This window comes from Carettochelys insculpta, chromosome 2, assembly GCF_033958435.1.
Source record: "Carettochelys insculpta isolate YL-2023 chromosome 2, ASM3395843v1, whole genome shotgun sequence".
NCBI lineage: Eukaryota > Metazoa > Chordata > Testudines > Carettochelyidae > Carettochelys > Carettochelys insculpta.
The window spans coordinates 253,941,291-253,963,498 of record NC_134138.1 but is presented as its reverse complement, the minus strand read 5'-3'; the positions used below and the strand labels follow the sequence as shown (position 1 = coordinate 253,963,498).

At 47.0% G+C, this 22,208-nt stretch overlaps 1 long non-coding RNA gene across 2 annotated transcripts in view; it reads right to left on the bottom strand.

Annotated features, from left to right (window-relative positions):
* Positions 1–22,208, bottom strand: part of LOC142008930 (uncharacterized) — a 49,202-nt gene that overhangs the window by 11,208 nt on the left and 15,786 nt on the right. The window contains exon 4 of one of the 2 annotated variants that reach the window (XR_012644273.1): positions 14,977–15,288. The exons of the other annotated variant lie outside the window; for it this stretch is intronic. This is a non-coding gene — a long non-coding RNA (uncharacterized LOC142008930). Of the gene's footprint in view, positions 1–14,976; positions 15,289–22,208 lie in introns of those variants that run through there. 2 annotated transcript variants of the gene reach the window in all.

Here is a 22,208-nt window from a genome sequence, read left to right as displayed (position 1 = left end):
GTGGGTGCTGCCAGGCCAGCCCACGTAAATGTCCTGGAACCGTCCCCGGCTGTCCACCAAGGCCTGCAGGACGACTGAATGGTAGCCCTTCCGATTGACGTATCAGCCTCCACTGTGGTCCGGGGCGCGGATGGGGATGTGAGTCCCATCCAGAGCCCCGAAGCAGTTGGGGAAGCCCAGAGTGGCAAAGGCAGCGACAGTGGCACGTGGGTCCCCCAGCCTCATGAGCCTGTGCAGGAGCATGGAGTTGATGGCACGCACGACCTGCAGAGAAAGCACATGGGACAGCCCCAATGAGGGGTGAGCAGGGTGTGCATGGCCCTGCCCTGCTCTGCCCTGGCCCCCCTGGCCTTCTCTGCCCTGCCCTGCCCTGCCCTGGCTCCCCTACCCTCCCCTGCCCTGCCCTGGCCCCCCTGCCCTGCTCTGCCCTGCCCTGGCCCCCCTACCCTCCCCTGCCCTGCCCTGGCCCCCCTGCCCTGCTCTGCCCTGCCCTGGCTCCCCTGCCCTGCCCTGCTCTGCCCTGGCCCCCCTGCCCTGCCCTGCCCTGGCCCCCCTGCCCTGGCTCCCCTGCCCTGGCCCCCCTGCCCTGCCCTGGCCCCCCTGCCCTGCTCTGCCCTGCCCTGCCCTGCCCTGCCCTGCCCTGGCCCCCCTGCCCTGCCCAGCCCTGCCCTGCCCTGCCCTGGACCCCCTGCCCTGGCTCCCCTACCCTGCCCTGCCCTGCCCTGCTCTGCCCTGCCCTGGACCCCCTGCCCTGGCTCCCCTGCCCTGGCCCCCCTGCCCTGCTCTGCCCTGCCCTGCCCTGCCCTGGCCCCCCTGCCCTGGCTCCCCTGCCCTGGCCCCCCTGGCCTGCTCTGCCCTGCCCAGCCCTGCCCTGGCTCCCCTGGCCTGCCCAGCCCTGCCCTGGCTCCCCTGCCTTGCCCTGCCCTGCCCTGGCCCCCCCTGCCCTGCCCTGCCCTGTCCTGCCCTGCCCTGGCCCCCCTGCTCTGCCCTGGCCCCCCTGGCCTGCCCTGGCCTCCCCCTGTGGGTTCTCTTACCTCCATGAAGACAGCCCCGACAGTGGCCTTTCCGACGCCAAACTGCTGCCCCACGGATCGGTAGCTGTCCGGAGTGGCCAGCTTCCAGACAGCGATGCCAACCCATTTCTCCACAGGGAGGGCACGCCGCATGGCAGTGTCCCGGTGCCTGAGTGCGGGGCTGAGCCACTGGCACAGCTCCAGGAATGTCTGTCGGGTCATCCTGAAGTGGCGGACCCAGTGCTCGTCGTCCCACTCCCCAAGCACCAGCCGCTCCCACCAGTCGGTGCTGGTGGGGTAGCTCCACAGCCGCCGGTGTGTGAGGCGGGGGGTGGAGCGGGGTGCTGCAAGAGTAGGGGCTGAGCCCTGCTGCCCTGGGGGCATGTCTTCCCCTGGGGCAAGAAGGTGCTCAGCTGCCCCCAACATGACAAGAGCCAGGGCAAGCCCTGCTCCTGCCCGGAGGGCTGGGTGGACCTCTAGCTGCTGCTGCTGCTGCTGCTGCTGCTGCTGCTGCTGCTGCTGGGGGTCCATGACTGCGGCGCTCGGGGTCTGTGTGCCTATATGGCTCGTCAGACCGCGTGCTGTGCAGGCTGAGTGTATGTGGGAGGGGCCCTTTAAGGGAGCGGCTAGCTGTTGCCCCGGAAGCGCTAGTCCGCCCGTTGACCCTGTCTGCAGCTGTGCCTGGCATCCCTATTTCGATGTGTGCTACTTTGACGTGTAGACGTTCCCTCGCTGCACCTATTTCGATGTCGGGCTGCGCAACGTCGAAGTTGAACATCGACGTTGCCGGCCCTGGAGGACGTGTAGACGTTATTCATCGAAATAGCCTATTTCGATGTCGCAACATCGAAATAAGCTACTTCGATGTAGGGTGCACGTGTAGACGTAGCCTGTGTGTGCAGGGTGGATGTGTTTGGGAGGGGCCCCTTAAGGGCACTGCTGGCTGTGTGACCCAGAAGGGCTTGTCAGCCATGTGACCCCGCGCATGATGTTTCCCGGCTGCTTATTTTGAAATAGCCCATTTTCCAGTGTGGACACTCTCTTTTGAAAAATGGAGGGTGTTCTTTCGAAATAGCAGATCGGTACAGCGATCCGTTTTGTGTGTGTAGCTGCGCTATTTCGAAATCCCTTATTTTGATTTTCTTTTTCGATGTTCCCCCTTTCGAAATTTCTTTGTAGCGTAGACACAGCCCTAATGTCTATGTATCAGAGAGGTAGCTGAGTTAGTCTATATCTTCAACAATAACAAGAAGTCCTGTGGCACCTTATAGACTAACAGATATTTTGGAGCATAAGTTTTAATGGGCAAAGACCTGCTTCATCAGATGCATGAGTGGGAGTTTTCAGAGGAAGATTTAAAGAAGGTGTGTCATTAAAGAGGAGGGCCAGAGCTGACAAGGTCTATTCAGTCAGGGTGGATGGGGCCCATTATTGGCAGTTAATGTGGAAGTGTGAACATCAAGAGAGGAGAGAGAAATAAAGTCAGTTCAGTCAGGGGAGATGTGGCCCATTGTCAATTGCTGAAGTGGAGGTGTGAACATCAAGAGCAGAGCAACTGCTTTCATAATGAGCCAACCACTCCCATTCTCTGTTCAATCCTTGGTTGATAGAGTCAAATTTGCAAATGAATTGCAGCTCTGAAATTTCTCTTTGCATTTAATTTTGAATGTTTTTTGTTGTAGAAAACTGATGCTTTTAAATCTGTTACTGTTACAGTTGGCCAAAGTGGACAGTCTCGATGTAAAAGAATAAACGCACATAAATCAGACATCAGGAATGGTAATATACAAAAACCTGTAGGAGGACACTTCAATCTTCCTGGACACTCAGGCTACGTCTACACGTGCACCCAATTTCGAAATAGCTTATTTCGATGTTGCGACATCGAAATAGGCTATTTCGATGAATAACGTCTACACGTCCTCCAGGGCTGGCAACGTCGATGTTCAACTTCGACGTTGCTCAGCCCAACATCGAAATAGGCACAGCGAGGGAACGTCTACACGCCAAAGTAGCACACATCGAAATAAGGGAGCCAGGCACAGCTGCAGACAGGGTCACGGGGCGGACTCAACAGCAAGTCGCTCCCTTAAAGGGCCCCTCCCAGACACACTTTCATTAAACAGTGCAAGATACACAGAGCCAACAACTAGTTGCAGACCCTGTATATGCAGCACGGACCCCCAGCTGCAGCAGCAGCAGCCAGAAGCCCTGGGCTAAGGGCTGCTGCCCACGGTGACCACAGAGCCCCACAAGGGCTGGAGAGAGAGTATCTCTCAACCCCCCAGCTGATGGCCGCCATGGAGGACCCCGCTATTTCGATGTTGCGGGACGCGGATCGTCTACACGTCCCTACTTCGATGTTGAACGTCGAAGTAGGGCGCTATTCCCATCCCCTCATGGGGTTAGCGACTTCGACGTCTCGCCGCCTAACGTCGATTTCAACTTCGAAATAGCGCCCAACACGTGTAGACGTGACGGGAGCTATTTCGAAGTTACTGCCGCTACTTCGAAGTAGCGTGCACGTGTAGACGCAGCTTCAGTAAGATATATCACAGCAGAGGGTAGAAAGTGACCAGAAAGAGTGTCAACTACTGTGTGTGTGTGTGTGAGTGTGTGTGTGTGTGTGAGAGAGAGAGAGAGAGAGAGAGAGAGAGAGAGCATGAAAAGGCCACAGTTGACCAAGTTACAAAGTTGTTGACATTTCCTTATAGCAGCGCTGAGAAGCAAGTTCTTACCACATTCTAAGAAGCAGCAGCTGACTGAAAATTGTCATCATGATAGAACTAGGAGACTTTTTTGGGTGAATAGTTGATTTGCTAAAAGCTACCGTTTCAGTCAACCCAAAACTATTTGCAAGTTTGACGCAAATAGTTTCAGTCATCCATAAAATAACCCAGAGAGAGGCAATGATGGTGCTGCTTTTCCCCTTCCTCCCATAACCCAGTTCCAGTTGTTTTGTGCATTCCTCTGGGAGGTGAAAGATCAAGTTCAAATCCCTGCTCTGAAGCAGAATTTCAGTAAACTGAAAATTCAAAAGAAAAAAAGAAATTTTATTCAATTCAAACCAAATTTTCTTCAATTTTTCAGAATGGCCAGCAAACCAGAAACTCAATTATTTGCCCAGCTCTAAGTCATAGCTCAGTAATGGTTGGGAAGTGAATTTCAAAGCTTTGGTAACCCCATGAAGCATAAGAATGGTGGGAGATGGAAGCCAAATTGGCTTCTTTAGGTGCAAATTGGAGTTTCTCATCAAAGATAGAAGTCATAAGCTGCATTTTTAAAAGTCCGATTCAACAGAGAGTCAGTGTTAATGAAAGCCAAGAAAAATTAGCTTCTTTCTATGGACCCAGCCTTTACAGAATTCATGACCAAGACTGTACGGAGACCTACAGAACTACCATTGAGATAATTTATGATGGAGCTGATAATATGGAAGAGACTGAGTCCACCTGCCTGGTCACTTTGGACAACGTACTGAATTGTGGCTCAGCCACAGGGGAGCTCTGAGTTAAGGGAAGTGAAAAATAACTCAAACAAAAAGAAAGTGAGACGAGGAAAAAAGAACAAGAAGAAAAAGACCAGTCTATATTCACAGAGAACAAAGAGGTCAAGATTAAAGGTCCAGTATAAAGCTAACGGACTAATCTGGAAAAAAAAAAAGGAAGACAAAGAAAAAGCCTGAAAAGTCAAAGGAAGGGAAATCAGCACAATTGAAACACAGTAAACTGTGAGACAGAATAATCTTTTCAGCTTGTACTAGTGTTCATGGAGTCTGTCCTGTTCTAATGCCTCAAAAAAGTTCTCAGTATTAATAAGTGCTTTGAAGGCTAAAAGGGGAAATGGGTTGGCTGGCAATTTAGGGGTAAATGCAGTAGGTGAAACACATTCACACATGCTGCCTCATTCACTGTGAGTTATACCCTGCCTAATAAAATACTTTTGTAAGCAAAGGTGCTTCCCTGTGCTCCTTCCTCCTGCCTGCACTAAGCAGCCCCTTTGCAAACTGATTTCCCATATCCTAGACCAGGGATTCCCAACCCTGGGTGGCCAGTAGCTCAGAGCTGCATGTGGCTCTTAAAGAAGCCATTTGCAGCTCCTTAACACTGCCACATCCAGCTGCTATCTCTATCAATAGAGATGCAATTACGCATTACAGAGCCAGCTTCTCCACCTTTTGATATTTGCAGCCATCCCAGGCAAGCCACTTAATAGACTTTTGCAGTAAGTAATTTTTGCCCCCCCTCCACCCCCCCTTCTGTACTATGTAGCTGATGTGTCAGTTTTCATTTTCTGTTTGTATCTCTACCCAGTCCCTGAGTGTGAACCCCAGCCCCTGAGTGTGACTTCCCCAACACCCAGCCCGAGTGTTTCTCCTCCAACCCCCGCAGCCCTTGAGTTTGACTCCCTCCCCAACTCCTGAGTGTGACTCCCCGCAGCCCATCCAGCCTCTGAGTGTGGGGTCTAAGCTGGGGGTGAGGTGGGAAGTGGTTTGGAGATGAGGGTCTTTCCCCAATGACAACGCAGATCAACTATAATAATAATAAACTATATTTTATTATTAATGTGTTTTCCCTTTTTCTGTCCCCCCCCCCGTTTTTGAATTGCCTTTGGTCACCAAGTCTTCCTAAATTGTCAAAATGGGTCCCTATCTGGAAAAGGTTGGGAACTAATATCCTAGAGCCAGGAAACTAACACCTGTGGGGGGGGAAGGCCAGGTCTGAGATCCCTTGTTATCACCCCCTCTAGTGTGAGGGTGTCTTGCTTGTACTAAATCCTTAACAAAACTAGCCTGTCATCCACTCAGGTGCTGTCCTCTGGGTTACAGCAGCTCTGCTTGGTCCTGCAGGCCCACAGAGAGTCATTCCAAAGCATACCACCCCGGTATCCAAAGCATACCACCCAGATCACTGAATACCACAAAAATCCAGGATCCTGTGTACCCCAGTTTAACCATAGGCCCCTCTGCTCCTGTACTATGAATGGTGCTTGAGCTCAGCGATAAAAGATAAGGCAATTTAAGAAAGATTCACATAAAAAAAGAGTGTGGCAAATGGGAACAAGTGGTACTATTACAACAAAAGCACAATATGCTTTTAAACACCTAAATTTAACAAATTACCTTCCAAGCCAAAGAAGCATGCCTCACTCAAAGTTCTCACCAGCCAAGCCTGCTGGAGAGCCTTTTGTCCATGAAGCAGACTTGTTCTCTATAGATTTCCTAGGTGAAGGATTCTAGGGTGTTTCTTTCCACTCCTAAATATATCAGGACAGGACTTCGATGTGCACATAAGGACAGAGTACCCCCCATTCCAGCTGCCTATCGCTTGTTAGTTTTCTTCTCAAGTATCCCCCAGCTCTTCGTTAATGTTTGTGTTAAAATGCTGATAGCATGGACAGTGTGACAATCAGGGCCATCCCAATGGGGTCCCGAAAGCCGGGAGGGAACTGGCCGTAAAGTAAAGCAAAATTCTTTATATTGATGTGATAAGAGTAAGTGCACTTAAAGGGTTCTCACTACAGAGTTCATTCTTACTTTTATAAACAAAACACTTTTACATTCATTCTCATGTAAAAATTCTCCCCGGGTTCTAAGAGGGAGACCTACATTATCTGTAGCCACTGCTTTTAACCAGACTTCACTGAGATAACAAGCACACAACACACACTGAAGTCTAAGGATATATTTGGCGATGGGTTCTGAAAGAAATTTGTTTTCATTTTCAGGTGGACGTATCTAGCAGTGACGCGCATTTCATTTTGAACTTCAGAAGATAAGAAGACACTCAACTGAGAGGTGTTATAATTGGAGTTGAATTCAGTTTCAAGGTTTTTCCCCCCACTGTAATAATTTCTCCGACACCTTTTCAGTTTTATTTGGGATGTTTTCCTTTTTGATTGTTGTCTCATGGAAGCCCATTCCTGAAAGCCCTTATTCTGAAGCACCTGACATTGGTCACTGTTCGACGGGAAGACACTGAGCTAGGTGGACCTGTTGGTCTGACCCAATATTGCAGTTCTTACATAATATTTATTTGCATGAGCAGACAAGTCACCTAATAGGTCGCTCTCGTTATCTCCATTTTACAGATGGAGAACCTGAAACACAGCACCGAAATGACTTTTCTGAGCTCACCCACCAGGCCAATGACACAGGCAAGAATGAAATTCACTTTCTCTCACTCCCAAATCCACTGACCTAACCCTGTGTCCACATGGTTTCCCATCTAGTCTATCATCTCTGCTTATGCTAAATGGACTGTGTGATTCAGGGCCAGCTCTAAGCTGTATGGCTGCACATGTGCCTATGACTTCAGATGCTATTGCTCATCCTTCTCTTCTCCAGAGAGCTGCAGCTCCCTGATTGTGTGGTCTCTCATTACAGTCACAACTCACCAGCTATGAGTCAGCATAGGAGTAGCTAGCCCAGAAGGAGACTATTTGAAGAAGTGACAGCTTATTGCAGTTCCATAGCTGAATGTGAACGATGGTTATACCTGCTAAGCCCAGTGAAAATATCAGATTTACAATTAATTGTAGGATTTTGTATTTGGTTGGTTGGTTGTTTTGTTTTTTACAGCCTCTACCAGTGCAGGTGAGAAGACCGCAAATGAAATGGAAGCAAGTTTTACTCTAATGCATACATTTTTGAGTGCAATTCTCATTGACGCTGAGTCCTAGCAGTGTAAAAAGACCTTAAGGTTGAGTGTCAATATAATAGAATTGACATTTTCAGGTGCAGTGTAAAGGGGTATGATACACGGTTCCTGCAGATTTCTTTGTTTCCACCCAGAAAATATCAGGGAAGCAACGGGAAGCTACAAGAACAGTCACGGTCCCTTCCCCAGCTGCACAGGCTCATGGTTTCCAAGCCCCATGGCAGCCAGAAGAGAGGTAAATTGCCAGGTAGGGAGTGGAGATTGCCCACAGGTGGGGTTCGGGGAGCAGAAGGGGCATTGCCCCCCAGACAGATGACACATGACAGGGTAGGCAGAGTTAAATGCCACTGCCTGCCTCCACCCATTTCTCCAGGTGAGGGTGGGTGCAGCTATGGCTAGCTGACAGCATGCAGGATATTGCCTCCTGGGTCCTAGTGCCAGTTCTTCTCCCTGTCTTACTGTGCTGGAAGTCGGCCTGTTTTCTGCACAACAGTGGGTGCCCCCAGTCGGGTAGAACAACAGAGGTAGGGGATACGAGGGAAGAAGCAGTGGGGAAGGAAAGAGGATAGGATAGGGCTGGGGGAGTGGAATTTAGGCATCAAGAGAGGCGGAAAAGAGACAGGGAGATGAGGATGTTGAACTGAGAGAAAAGGGATTGATTGGGCAGGGGCAGTGGTTAGATGGAGCAAAATGGTAATGGGGAAGGCATGGAAAATAGAAGGGAAAGGGGGGCCTAGCATATGGTGTCCCCTCAGTAGCAGCTGTGGCTACCCCTTTAAGCAGGCCTATTAACCTCACCCAATGAGTGTCACCTCCTCGGCTTCCAGACTATACTGATGAGCGCCTCATACCCAAACATCCACCCCACTGAGCCCCAATCACCTGCACTTGGATCCTCAGCTGCCTGAGCTCACTCCCACATATCCAGATCCCCATGCCAAGCCTAATCTTTCCACGGCCAGAACTCCTGGTGGGCCCCAATCTCCTTCATCTGAACCACCCAGCAAAGTTCTATTGCCCCGTGCCTTGAAGCCCACCGCACACACACACACACGCACACACACACACAAAATGGGCCCTGGTGCAACTGGAGCCCCAATGAGCCACCTGCACCCAGACTGTCCCACACAGAACCCTCTCACCCCACACCTGGATCCCACTGGGTTGAGCCCACCTCCCCAAATGTGGAGCGCCTGCTGCAGAAGGGAAGGACCCCTCTGTGTTTCTGAAGCAAGCCTATCCTTTGTGTTGTGTCTATGCTAGGTGCAGCCTTACTTCTGAGTCCCTCTCCAGTGAGGATTCAGGGGAGGGGGCTACAGGGCAATGTTGCACCTCCATGAAACCAGTGGCCTGTGCGCCCCAATGCCATGCTAAAGCCATTTATTTATTGAAAAATAAAATTTGTGAAATTCCTCAAGTTGCAGTGGGGGATGTCTAGGTTGGATATTAGGAAAAACTATTTCATCAGGAGGGTGGTGGAATGCATTATCTAGAGAGGTGGTAGAATCTCCATTCCTAGATGTGTTTAAGTCCTGGCTTGAGAAACTCCTGGATGGGATGATTTAGTTAGGGACGTTCCTGCTTTGGGAAGGGGGCTGGACTTGATGACCTCTTGAGGACTCTTCCAGACCTAGGATTCTATGAATTTTCAAATACTGTGTACAAATTTTTTATTTATTTTGGGGGTGGAGTAATATGCCAACAAGGCCCTTTATGTCCGTTTCACAGAAACCATCTTTTCAGACTTTTGGCAAAAAGTCTAGTGTTCTCCCACTGTCTGTACAAGTGTTCCCTTGCTGATGGAGTCATACAAATGAATATCATTCAGAATGAGAATCCTCTACCAGAACTAAAATTAACAAACCATCTCAAATGCCTTCACTAGAAAACTGCAAGTTCTATTAAATGAAGGGAGAACCCAGAATTTTTGTTCTAAATCCTTCTTCCTGAACTTTGCTAGCAGAAATGAAACAGTATTCAAGACCCAAAGCTCACTAGGTTTAGGCTTTGCAAAACCAAAACCTGACTCACAAGGTTTTTCAAAACCAAAACTCATTCTCCTCAACCCATTTCTAATTAAATGTAATTACAGCCCCTGAAGCTTGAAATCAGGGGTTGCTCAAAAATGAAAGCAGCTTTTCCTAAATGGAATTACTTTCCCCTGCAGCTTGTGTGGTAAAAGTGCAGAGAATCAAGGAAAGCTTCTAAACAAACACAAAGATAGTTTGTTTTATACTTGTGCGGTGTTTTTCATCCAACATTCCTCCAATGCAGCACAAATAACAATTAATCAAGGCTCATGACACACCTCAGTGTATTACTAAGTTACAGATGAAGAACCTGAAGGCAGAGAGAAGTTAAGGCCAACGTATATATAGAGACAGACTTCTCATAGAGCTGGAAGGGCCCTCAGGAGGTCATCAAGTCCAGTCCCCTGCCCTCTTGGCAGGGCCCAGCACCATCCCTGACAGATTTCCTCCCACCTATCTATTTACCCCACATGGCCTATCTCAAGGACTGAGCTTATGACCCTGGGTTTAACAGGCTAATGCTCAAACTACTGAACTATCCCTCCTCCTAGTCATAACTTCAAAAACTGACCACTGCTTTTGGTTGTCTCAATTTATTGTGGCCCAGCTTGCTACATCTAACACCTGATTTTCAGAAATGCTGTATCACCCCACAATTCCAGGTACATTAGTAAGAGTTGTATGTACTCAACACTTCTAAAAACCAAGACCTAGATATCACAGCTGAGCAACCTGACCCAAATTTAGAAGCTGTACTTGAAAATGTTGCATGTTTTTGACCAAGTTGCTTAGGCAAACAATTGTGCACTAGAGTTAAGAAAAGCTTCCAGGTTTCTTGACACCATATTGTGCTTTACAAACCAGTACTTATTTTCTCTCATGCAAATTTCTGTCTTAATCTATGGTACCTTAGTCTTGCAGGGCATTCTTCATGCCAAAAGCATCTAATCTCTGTCCCACTGAATGTAGTGGGACTTTACCATTGATGACAACAAGGTTAGGATTTAGGCTTTTTTAAAAACTAAATCCTGTTATTTAGGTAATGTAATAGTAATATGTCTTATTTCCCTGCAAGGGGTGACCTGTATGTATAAATCATTTTATAATGAATGCTGCATTGTTGTTGAGCTGTACAGGGATGGTGGTGAGTGGTTTTGTAAGCATTTTGTTTAAAATGTATGTCACACACACTCAGCTTCTTTCAAGTGGGAAGGACAGCTCTAAAGAGCCCACAACTGTGTCTGGAAAAGTAGGAAATACATGAAACCACAAAAACATAAGCTAACAAACAGGTTCTGACTTCAGCCCACAAGTACGTGGAAATAGATTCAGCTATGGAAACATACTCTGGACTGACAAAACTCTATGTCCTGAATTTTACAGATAACTGGCAGTCCTTTAAAAAGAACACCTGACCAGTACATGCAGTATGAGATCCAGCTGGGAATTTTAGCCTCAAGTCTAAATTCCTGACTTTTGTTAGATGACATAAAAAATATTGTTTCACACTTTAAACTAAAGTTTAAATCTCCCTTTTGGCACAGTTTAAGCAAGGGAGTCTAAACCAGGGATATGCGTACCCCTGAGGAGAGATAGACATCTTTTGGGGGCACATCAACTCATTTAGATATTTACCAAGTTTTACATCAGGCTACATAAAAATATACGAGTGAAGTCAGTACCAACTCAAATGTCATACAGACAGTCACTTGTATGTATTGCTCTATACGCTGTATTATACAGTAAGATAAAGTGGACATACACACTGTATTAGACTTTCTTTATGTCATTTGTTGATGTATTCAAGCACCTTAATGAGGTTGAAGTTGTCATGGTGTATAGGCAGTTGCAATGCATAAATTGGTAGATTTTTAAAATGAAGGGGTGGAAGCAGCAATAATGGTGACACTGAAAATTGTAAAATATCGAAAATGACTGGCATAAAAGTCCTCATCAATTTTCCAAGGAATACATTGCTTTTGGATTCACATCTAGAGCTAGCGATCCACCCCAAGCTTAGTGCTTCCTTTGCAGAGAAACTGCCAATTTACAGGCTGAAGCCGATGCATTCAATGACATTTGAAGAGAGTAAGCCAGTAGAATGTTTTCAAAAGTCGCTTAGAGTTCCAGACTTGCCAGCTTAAAATGCAAAAAGCTTTCCTGAGCACTGTGCAATCTACATGTTCCTTTTAAGTGAAGTGGAACTTGGGGTACCTCAGACAAATCTGACTCCTGAAAGTACAGTAATCTAGAAAGCTTGAGAACCACTGGTCTAAGTAATCTGCCATCACAACCTGTGCTGTATGACCACATGTGTGAGGCAACCTGGGTAACACGGAAGACTAACAAAAGCTGGTTGTGACCCTCCCTCATTTCCCATTTACTGATATTGACCTCACACCTCATATTGACCTCATGGTGCTACCGTACTGGCAGCAAAAATCACATCTTTCAGTTGAGTCTTTCCACTGACAATGTCGACAGCATTTTTGCCAGATTGTATAATATGAAGAATTACAGGTTGAACCTGTCTAGTCTGGCATCCTTGAGACCTGACTGGTGCCAAACAAGAGAATTTGCTGGACTACAGGAGGTCAATATTGTCTAGCAGCATTACCAGCACTTCCACTCCCTGCTGGGCTCTTAGAAGACACTTGGGAGTAAATTAGAGCTAAATAACAGCACAGAATACTGAAAGCCAGGACTGGTGGCTGTAAACAAATGTTATGGGACCACAGGAAGCTTGGTCACACCCATGATAAGTGGTAGTCAGGCTAACTAAAATCATGCCAGATTACAAATGTCGCTGAACAAGAGAGTGCCAGACTAGAGAGGTTAAACCTGTACTACTGGCCCTAACGATTTTTGGGAAAGCCGCCGTTTCTATTGCTAGCTATCTGATTGATTCACTGTTCAGTTCCATCTGAGTACCTGGCAATTTATGTCTGACAGTGATGAGATTTTTCATTTCTCCTTTCAAAACAGGTTGTGTAGCCTTAATTTGTAATGGTCTTGGATGCCCTGAGGCTCTTCATTGTTGCTTGTGCTCCATTTCACTGCTACAGGCAGTATTCAATTTTTCCAACAAAATTTCATCAGCTACATTTAAATCCTCCCAAGTACAGGTTTTAGGTCAGTTTTAATACTCTCATTGTGCAAACCAGTCTAAGTAGACTAGAGAAACTGACTTTAGACCAATTCAGACTCATATTTTAGTGTAGACTGTCTCCTCTGCCACGTAGGTTTTTTTGTTATGGAGATCCACTGCACACACCAGGAAATCTGCCTTAGTGAATCTCTGATAGAAATCAATGGCATTTGTTTTAAAATAACGTGTTTGTAGGATCTGCCTTAGTTTGGGCAATGTGAGGTGGCTTTCACCTCCCAAATAGTTTCAAAGTTTAACTCCCAGGCTGTCTGTACCAATCACAGTCTGTACTGTTTTTCTTCAGCTAACATCTCTTTAATCCCATTTTAGTTGTGTGTCCGAGTATTAATTTTAACTTAGTAACAGAGGGGTAGCTGTGTTAGTCTGTATTCTATAAAAACAAAAAAGCAGTTATGTAGCACTTTAAAGACTAACAAAATAATTTATTAGGTGATGAACTTTCATGGGACAGACCCACTTCTTCAGATCATAGCCTTACCAGAAAAGACTCAATATATAAAGCACGGAGGTCCAATCATTTTTATCAAGGTTGACAAATCAGAGAAATTGTTATCATTGTTGGCAAATCAGCTAGAAAAGCAAGGGAGGGAGGTGAGGGATGGAGAAGTAAGGCTTAGGTGAAACATCAAAGTATGTCCTTATAATGGGTCAGGTAGTTGCTGTCCTTGTTCAAACCACATGTTAATATGTTGAATTTGAATATGAATGTTAGTTCCAAACATTTTCTCTGTAGACGGTTGTTAAAGTCTCTTTTCAGCCAAACACAAACTCTCAGGTCTTTAACAGAATGGCCCACTCCATTAAAGTGCTGGCTAACAGGTTTGTGTATTTGGAGATTTTTGATGTCTGCTCTATGTCCATTCATTCTTTGGCGTACAAAGGCATTGTTGGCACATGATGGCATATATGATGTTAGCTGAGGAACAGAAGAATGTGCCCGTGATTCTGTGATTAACGTGGTTAGGTCCAGTGATGGTATCTCCAGTATACATATGTGGACAAAGTTGGCAATGGGCTTGTTGAAAGGAAAAGTTCCAGGACTAGTAATATTGTGGTATAGCCTGTAGATGCTAGTAAGAATCCTCATAAGGTCAAGAGGTTGTCTATAGGAGAGAACAGACCTGTCACTTAAGTCCTTCTGGAGTGTGGCATCATAATTTAGGATAGGTTGTAGGTCTTTAATGATGCGTTGAAATGCTTTGAGTTGGGGGCTGCAGGTAATAATGAGTGGTGTTGTGTTGTTATTGGGTTTTTTTGGCCCGTCTTGCAGTAGTTGGCTTCTGGGTGCTCATCACCTTGTTTTTTTACTTCTCCCAGTGGATAATTAAGGTTTATGAATGTTTGGTAGAGATCTTGTAGTTTGGTCTCTGTCAGTACAATTAGAGCAGATGTGATAGTATTTCAGGGCTTGACTGTAAACAATGGATCTAGCTGCATGTGCAGGATGGAAGCTAGAAACATGTAGGTAAGTGTAGTGGTCAGTAGGTTTCTGGTAGAGAGTGGTGTTGATCTGGCCATCAGTGATTTGTACTGTAGTGTCAAAGAAATGTATGTCTCATGCAGGGTTGGTAAGGCTAAAGTTATGGTGGGGTGCAGATTGTTAAAGCCTCTGGAATTCTTCTAGAGTCTCTTTACCATGGGTCCAAATGATAAAGATTCACTGACGTATTGTAAGTAAAGGAGGGGTAATAGGGGATGAGAGCTTGTTCTTTTGTGCAACATCACCAATTTGCTCTGTGGCTACAGTTACACTAGAGAGTTTGCAGACAAAACCCCTGGTTTTGCTGCCAGTGTTCTGCCTCTCAGCCATGAGGCATAACACTGCTGTTGACAGATTCTGTTGACAAAAAAGCTGTGAAGACCCTCTTGGGGGGGCCTTCTGTCAACAGAAGGGCATCTAAAACAATGGGCAGCCTTGTCTGCTATGTTTCCTCATGCCTGTTTTGTCAAGAGAGCAGCTGGTCAGTTCAGCCACTCTGTCGACGGAGCTGAGCACTCTTCCAATTGGCTTTTATGTGTGGCTGCACTCTGTGGACAGAAGCTTTGTTGGGAAATCTCTTCCAACAGTGACTTCTGTCGACAGAGCTCTGTAGCGTAACCGTAGCCTGTAAATGTGACATCTCCTCTAACTACTGACAGCAGGAGTGAAGGGAGATGAGGCTGTATTCCATAAGTACTTGCAGTCATTGTTATGATCCCATTTTCATCAGCTTCACTCTAAATTTCCATGTGTTTTTGTTGCTGCAGCACTACCTGTTTCATGTTCTTACCAAGCAGCAAAGCTTCTGTCCACTCCGGAATGAGGCTTTTCTGTTTCTGACACTGGTTTCACCTTCTCTTTCTGAATCAGACCTAGACTTGATCGTTCAGCTGGAGAGGCACATTCCTTCATCTCTCATTGACCAAACAGACACACCCTAAATGAGGCAGAATATACTTGATCAGCTCTCTGTGGCCTTTGCATTTTACCTTTGTATTCTCCAATTTCCATCTAGGATGGCCCAGTCAGGAGAACCTTTTCTGCTAAGAGGTGCCAGCCCCTTTCAGGCTCAAACGGCAGCTTTCTAATTTCTACTATTTTGTAGCCTGCTTAACTGCACGCTTTCAAAAGGGACCTAAGCAAACAAGCTCAGGGGGACCTCCTAACCCTAATGCCCTACACCCTTCATCACAAGCCTTGGCTTTCCAAAGAGAACATTGTTAGTTCTAGGATTCAACCCTCTGGCTTTAGGAGCTTCTTACAGCTACAGACATCCTTAGAGCACAGCTGCAGTCCCTCCTCCATCAGCAGCAGCACCCCACACTCAGAACACCCTGGTTCCTGCAGTGGCTCACACACTTGGTCCTGCAGCTCTTTTTCTTTTATTATACCAGTTGTATCTAGGAGGCCCGTATGTCACATTTTTGCTGGGAAAGTCCCCCATGTAGTCTCCTGACATTGGTGTTTGCTGACATTTCACAGAGCCATCCCATCCATAGGACAAGGTGGAGAGGCTGCCCCAGGCCCCATGCTTTTTGGGGCCCTGTGGCACCCGCCCAAGCCATCCTATCTATGGGAGGAGGGAGGATCACCTGGGACAGGATCACCTGTGGGCAGTGTGGGCAAGTGGTGGCAGCAGCAGCTGCAGGAAGTCACCTCCCCTTGCACTGTGCTCATCACATGGAGAGAACTCCAGCTGCCTGCTGAGAAGTGGGGCTTAGCAGTGCCAGGAGGCTGCAGTGGAGCACCATGGGGTGACTGTGGGATGGGAAGGGAGGCCAGGGATAGGTGACCACATCCTGCTGTTGCTGCCATCCACTGCCTGCCCCTTGCCCAGGCTGGTCAGGAAGGGCTAGAGCAGTGAAGGAGAGGGGCATGCAGCACAGTAGGGGGTTACCTGGGGCCCTGCCCCTGGGACACTGTGGGGAAGGTGCCTCAGGCCCCACCCCCACTTAGGAGGGCCCTGCCTGACATGGGTCATAGATGCCTCATCTTTTTGTCAAAACTGGGCTTTTGTCCCATTTGCTTTTCCCTTATGGGGGGACAGAAGAATGTTCAGGCAACAGCATTTGGGACAAACGTCCAGGTTTGCCCCAAAAAATTGTGATGTCCATGAGGTCCAGGAAGCTCAGACTGTCAGCCCCACATAGCAGGGCTCAGGCATGTGGCAACACCCGACCTGCCTGTGACCTCTGCCTAACTGGGGTCCTGTTTCCAATTTAGAGAAATGCGGTGACTCTATTTATAGCTCTACCAAAACCATACACAATAGTTACTCACCGGAATCAGCAGGAAGAGAAGGGCAGGGGCGGAGCAGGGGCAGAGGGTTGGGCAAAGGCAAACAAGAACAGGGAGAGGCAGGGCAGGGGCATGTGGTCAGTGTCCCCTGCCCCCTGGAACCCCCACACTAATCACCTCTGAATATAACCAATATGAATCTATTTCTACAATGCCTGTTTCAAGATCTCCCATTTACAGCACTCTTCTGTTGATTATCTTAATGATGCAAAGATACAAATGTCCCTTTGTAAAGCTAGCTCCACCAGTCTGATAATAATTAACACAGGTCACTACTAGTGCTCTCTCAGGGCCAGCATTCCATCTAAATTTCATTGCCCATCACATGCTTGGCGTGTTCTTGTATTTAGACTAGTTTTAAATATGCACTGTGTGCTCCACAGATTATAAACATGGTTAGAAACTAATGGACCCTGACAACCATTTATTCTGAGTGAATGTCACTGTAAGTGTTATGAGGGTAGAAGAGCTGTTCTGTCTGAGGAAGCAGGTGTACACAAAGAATTCTGAGCTACAAAGTCAGGCTGTAGATTTCTCCAGGGATATTGCTGGATCCAGGTGAGGCTGGCTCAGGTCCCTTGCTAATATAGACACATAAAATTATTAAGAAATTATTGTAGGCACCAGTGCTTAAATTTCATTATTGATGACGTTTCTAAATTATTCAGCAAACCCACCTATTACACAGTATTATGGATTTATTTTCTCAGTGACTGGAGTTGTATTTATGGCACATACTGGATTGATATCTCTGGAAAATGAAGTCAGAATCATAGAATCCAAAGGCTGGAAGGGACCTCAGGAGGTCATTGAGTTCAGCCCCCACCTAAAACAGGATCAACCCTAACTACATCATCCCAGCCACAATTTTGTCAAGCTGGGAAAACCCAAGATGAAACAGACACAGACTTCTGTGATAGATGTAGCATGAACAGCAGGGATGCTTCTCCACTCTGACAATGCACATCAGTTCTTTTCCTCAGAGCCCAGGGGATGGCTCAGGACTACACTCATTCAATACTTGGTCTCTCTGCAGAAACTGCTCACACAAGTGTCACTTGCAGCCAAGTCTGACAGTAATTGTGTGGTGTCAATACCTGGTCAACAGGAAGAAGAATGATGTGACCAACTCATTTCAACATCAAAACAAAAAAGCAGTCCAATAGCACTTTGAAGACTAACAAAATAATTTTGTTAGTCTTTAAAGTGCTACTGGACGGCTGTTTTGTTTTGATAGTATATAGACTAGCACGGCTATCTCTCTGTTTCATTTCACTATGTAGTTGTGAACTACTAATGTTCGCATTGGCCAGTGACTTGAACCACATTGCAGCCAATGAACTAGAGCTCATATTCCATTAGTTTAGCTTTTATCGTTATTATTCAATCCTTGACTTGAGCCCAGCACTCTATTTCAGATAAACCAGCAAACACATGCTTAGATGGTACTCTCTATTGGTCAGTACTCAATCTGAACTGATAACTTGTCTGAGTTCCTATAAAGGCAGTAAGAGTAAATGGCAGGGCACTGACCTCCAAAAGGCAAAGTCATGACCATGGAGCACTGCATAGAAGCCAACTTCCCCAGCATCCCGGGGCACCATTTCAGGTTGAGGGAGAGGGGGCAGTGAGGGTCACAGTCATGCTGGACCCCAGGGCAAGGTGGGAGGAGGCCCGGCTCTACACCCCCAGAAGGGCTGAGGGCGGAAGGTACAGAGCTGAGGGGGAAGGGGTGGGGCTGAGGGTAATCAGGCCTCAGGCCCCCTCCCAAGCTGACAGAGTGGCATAGAGACACAAGACTTCTCCAGCTCCTGTGAACTGCTCCATGCAGCAGTTCAAAGGGGCCAGGAGAGCCCAACCACCAGTGCAGGGCTGGGCCGGGGCAACTTTCTCTCTTGATACCCACTGTTGAGTATGTTTGTGGCTGGGCGCCTTGCTTCCTTCCTTCTGAGTGTGTGTGCACATGAGCACGTGCATGTGTGTGTGTGTACGTGGCTGGGCTCCCTGCCTCCCTCTGGGGATGGAGGGGTGGCTGGGCTTCCCCCTTGCATATGTTTGGGGTCTCCCCCCTCCATTCTGTGGCAGGGGCTGAACTGGGACTCTCCACAGCTCTTTGGTGTGGCAGGGGCTGGGCTATCCCCTTCCCTCTGGGGGGGGATGTGTGCACATGCCTGCTTTAAAACACCTCTGCTAATAACCGATGGCTGCGGTGTCATGGTGGCACACATCTGAACAAACACACGTGACTTCAGTACCGGTGCACAAGACAAAACTCACTTCACTCATGGATAAAAAAATCTCAGAGGGAACAGTGCTCTACACCCCAAACCCTGCCTCATGAGCCCCTCCCCCCTGCGCACAGCCCAGCCCTCTGCCCTGAACCCTCACACTCCACCCAACGCTTCAATTTCTTATAAGCACAGCCCCCACCCCAGGGGAGGACAGTTTGTGATAGAAACTACCTGTAAACATTTATTACTTTGGCCCCTGGTTATGAATAAATACAAAAAATTGGAAAGAGGTTCCAATCCTAGTGTTTTTCTAAGGATTTGGTCAAAGCAGAAAAGCAGTCTTTAAAGACTAACAAAATAATTTATTAGGTGATGAGTTTTCATGGGACAGACCCACTTGACGTGATGCTTCAGATCAAGTGGGTCTGTCCCATGAAAGCTCGTCACCCAATAAATTATTTTGCTAATATTTAAAGTGCTACTGGACTGCTTTTTTTGTTTCGATAGAATACAGACTAACACGGCTATCTCTACGTCACTAAGGATTTGAGTATAAACATTGTGTTCATGACATTCACTGAAGGTACACAAGTTTGAGAGACTCGGTTACCCTCAGAAGTATTGAAAAGTAAACAGGAGGTAAGATTACTTCCTAGTTGGAAGACAGGGATAGTACAGGAAACACACTGCTATAAAATGGCTGGCTATTTAGAGCTAGGACTTGTTGTTTCTATGCTGTAGCCAGTAGCAAAGGTGTTCTGGGGAAAAGTCCTTAGAATTCAAAAGTGTATTTGCTATCCTGCTGAGGAATCAACACTTGTGTATATCCCTACCTGGTCATCTGACCCAGCCCACTGTGAAAGAAAGAGCCTCTCAAAAAGTTGCAAAGCGGAACTAAATGGAAGAACCCTGGGGTACTGCCATCCCCCCAAATAGGAAAAAAACAGGAAAGTCTTACATGTAATTTAAACAATGTTTGTGGGGTAACAGCATGCTTGTTTCTTGACAGTGGGAAACATCCCAACAGATGGTCATCCTATAGTTTAACTGCTCTTACAGTGAAGAATCCCTAGGTGCTAGAAGAAAGAATAGCCAGCCTGGGGGTGTGGCGGGGGGGCTGTGGGGAGAGAGAAGAGTGAAGTAGCCTTTCAATCAGTGTGGCTAGGGGCAGGTCGGGGGTGCAGCATCAGAGGAACACCTAAGCCAGAGATGCATAAAGAAAGAGGAGTCCTACATTCCTCCTGTTACTGTGTAGAAGGGGAGGCAGAAGACAATATCCTTCAGTGGCAGGGTTCTTGGGGGTGGGGAGGTGCTGCTGCCCCCTCTTGCCCCTCTCCTCACATGGTGCCCCTGCCAGCATCTGCACTGGAATATACAGACAAGCAGTCCTGGCTCCGTTCTCAAGAGAGGATTTACCAATAGTTCCCACTCAAGCTGGAAGGGCATAATGAGTGAAGTCCAGCAGGGACCAGTTCTAGGGCCAGCTCTGTTCAATGGCATAGAAAATACATGTATGAAAACTGCAGATGATACCAAGCTGGCATGCATTGCAACTGCTTTGGAGGATAGGATTAAAATTCAAAATGATCTAGAGTTGACAACCTGCAGAAATGTTCTGAGGTAAATCCGATGAAATTCCATGAGGACAAATGTGAAGTATTCCACTTAGGAAGGAACAATCACATGCACACATATAAAATGGGAAATGACTGCCTAGGAAGGAGTTCTGTGGAAAGGGGTTTGGGGAACACAGTGGATAACAAGCTAAATATGAGTCAACAGCATGACACTTGCAAAACACCGAACATCATTCTTAGATGTATCAGCAGGTGTATTGTAAGCAGGATACAAGTAATTACTCCATTACCTTTCGATAAGACTGTGTGATTGGTCACTGTCACGAGGAGCTCCACTCACCACTTGTCTGGCACCTCCTCCTAGTCACTCTGGGAATTAACGCCCAAGGCTGATGCCCTTTTCCAGGGTTAGACACTCTCACACAGTCTCAGGTCTTCAGCTCCTCTCCCTTCCCAGGAACAACAGCACCCTCTCTGTGACGCAGTCCTCTGGCTAGGTCACTCAGCACTCTCCTCCCCTCCCCTGACTCCCATCTTCTACAGAATAGCCAGGTCCCAGGCAGTCTTCCCATGTACAGCTTCAGGTGCTACTCCTTTAGTGGCTGGGAGGCAAACCCTGGCCAATCCTGTAATCCAAGCTCCAGTCCAGGGTCCCCCAATTCAGAAGTTCTGGACTTCACTATCCACGATTCCCAGTCCTCACTGACTCCTCTCTGGACTGCCACTTACTCCTCTGCTCTCCTCTCTCCCTCTCTGGGAGTATGAGCTCCAAACCATACTTCCCAGCTAGTGATTCCTACTCCAGTCTGTTGCCAAAATCCTAGCTTATTGTATGGACCTTGCCTCTTCCTTGCTAGCTGAGCCTCCTCTCATTCAATCCCTGCTCCCTGGCTCTTCCTCCAGGTGCAGACTGGGGAGTTAATAGGGCTACCTAGTCACTTTAACCCCTTTCTGGCTCCTGTGGGGTGGGATGGACTCCCCATCACACATACCCAAAACAGATTATGTGATTTCTGTACCCGGATTCAATGCTCTAACCTTTATAAATAGGGGCGATGTTTGAACACTCACTGAGGCATTGAATCCCTCAGGGAAATGTTGAATAATAGATCATAGTATCATAGAATAGTAGAATTGGAAGGGACCTTAAAAGGTCATCAAGTCCAGTCCCCTGCCTTCACAACAGGACCAAGCACTCTCTATATCATCCCTGTTAGATATTTATCTAACCTGGTCTTAAATATCTCCAATGATGGAGATGTTATAACCACTATAGGCAATTTATTCCAGTGCTTAACCACCCGGACAGTTAGGAAATTTTTCCTAGTGTCCAACCTAAACTTCTCTTGCTGCAGTTAAAGCCATTGCTTCTTGTCCTGTCCTCAGAGACTATGGAGAATAATTTTTGTCCCTCCTCCTTCTTATACCCTTTTAGGTACTTGAAAGTTGCTATCATTGCCCCCCTCAGCATTCTCTTTTCCAAACTAAACAAACCCAATTCCTCTAATCTTCTCTAATAGGTCATATTTTGTTTAATCATTCTGGTTGCTCTTCTCTGGACCCTCTCCAATTTCTCCACAGCTTTCCTAAAATGTGGTGCCAAGAACCAACCACAGTACTGAGGCCTAAGAAGAACACTTCACATGTAGAAATGCACCAGGATATAAACAAGTCCAATCAATTTTAGGACATTTAAACAATCTCTTCCTTTACTCTTTTTCTACAGAAAGATATTTATATTTGGCTATGGC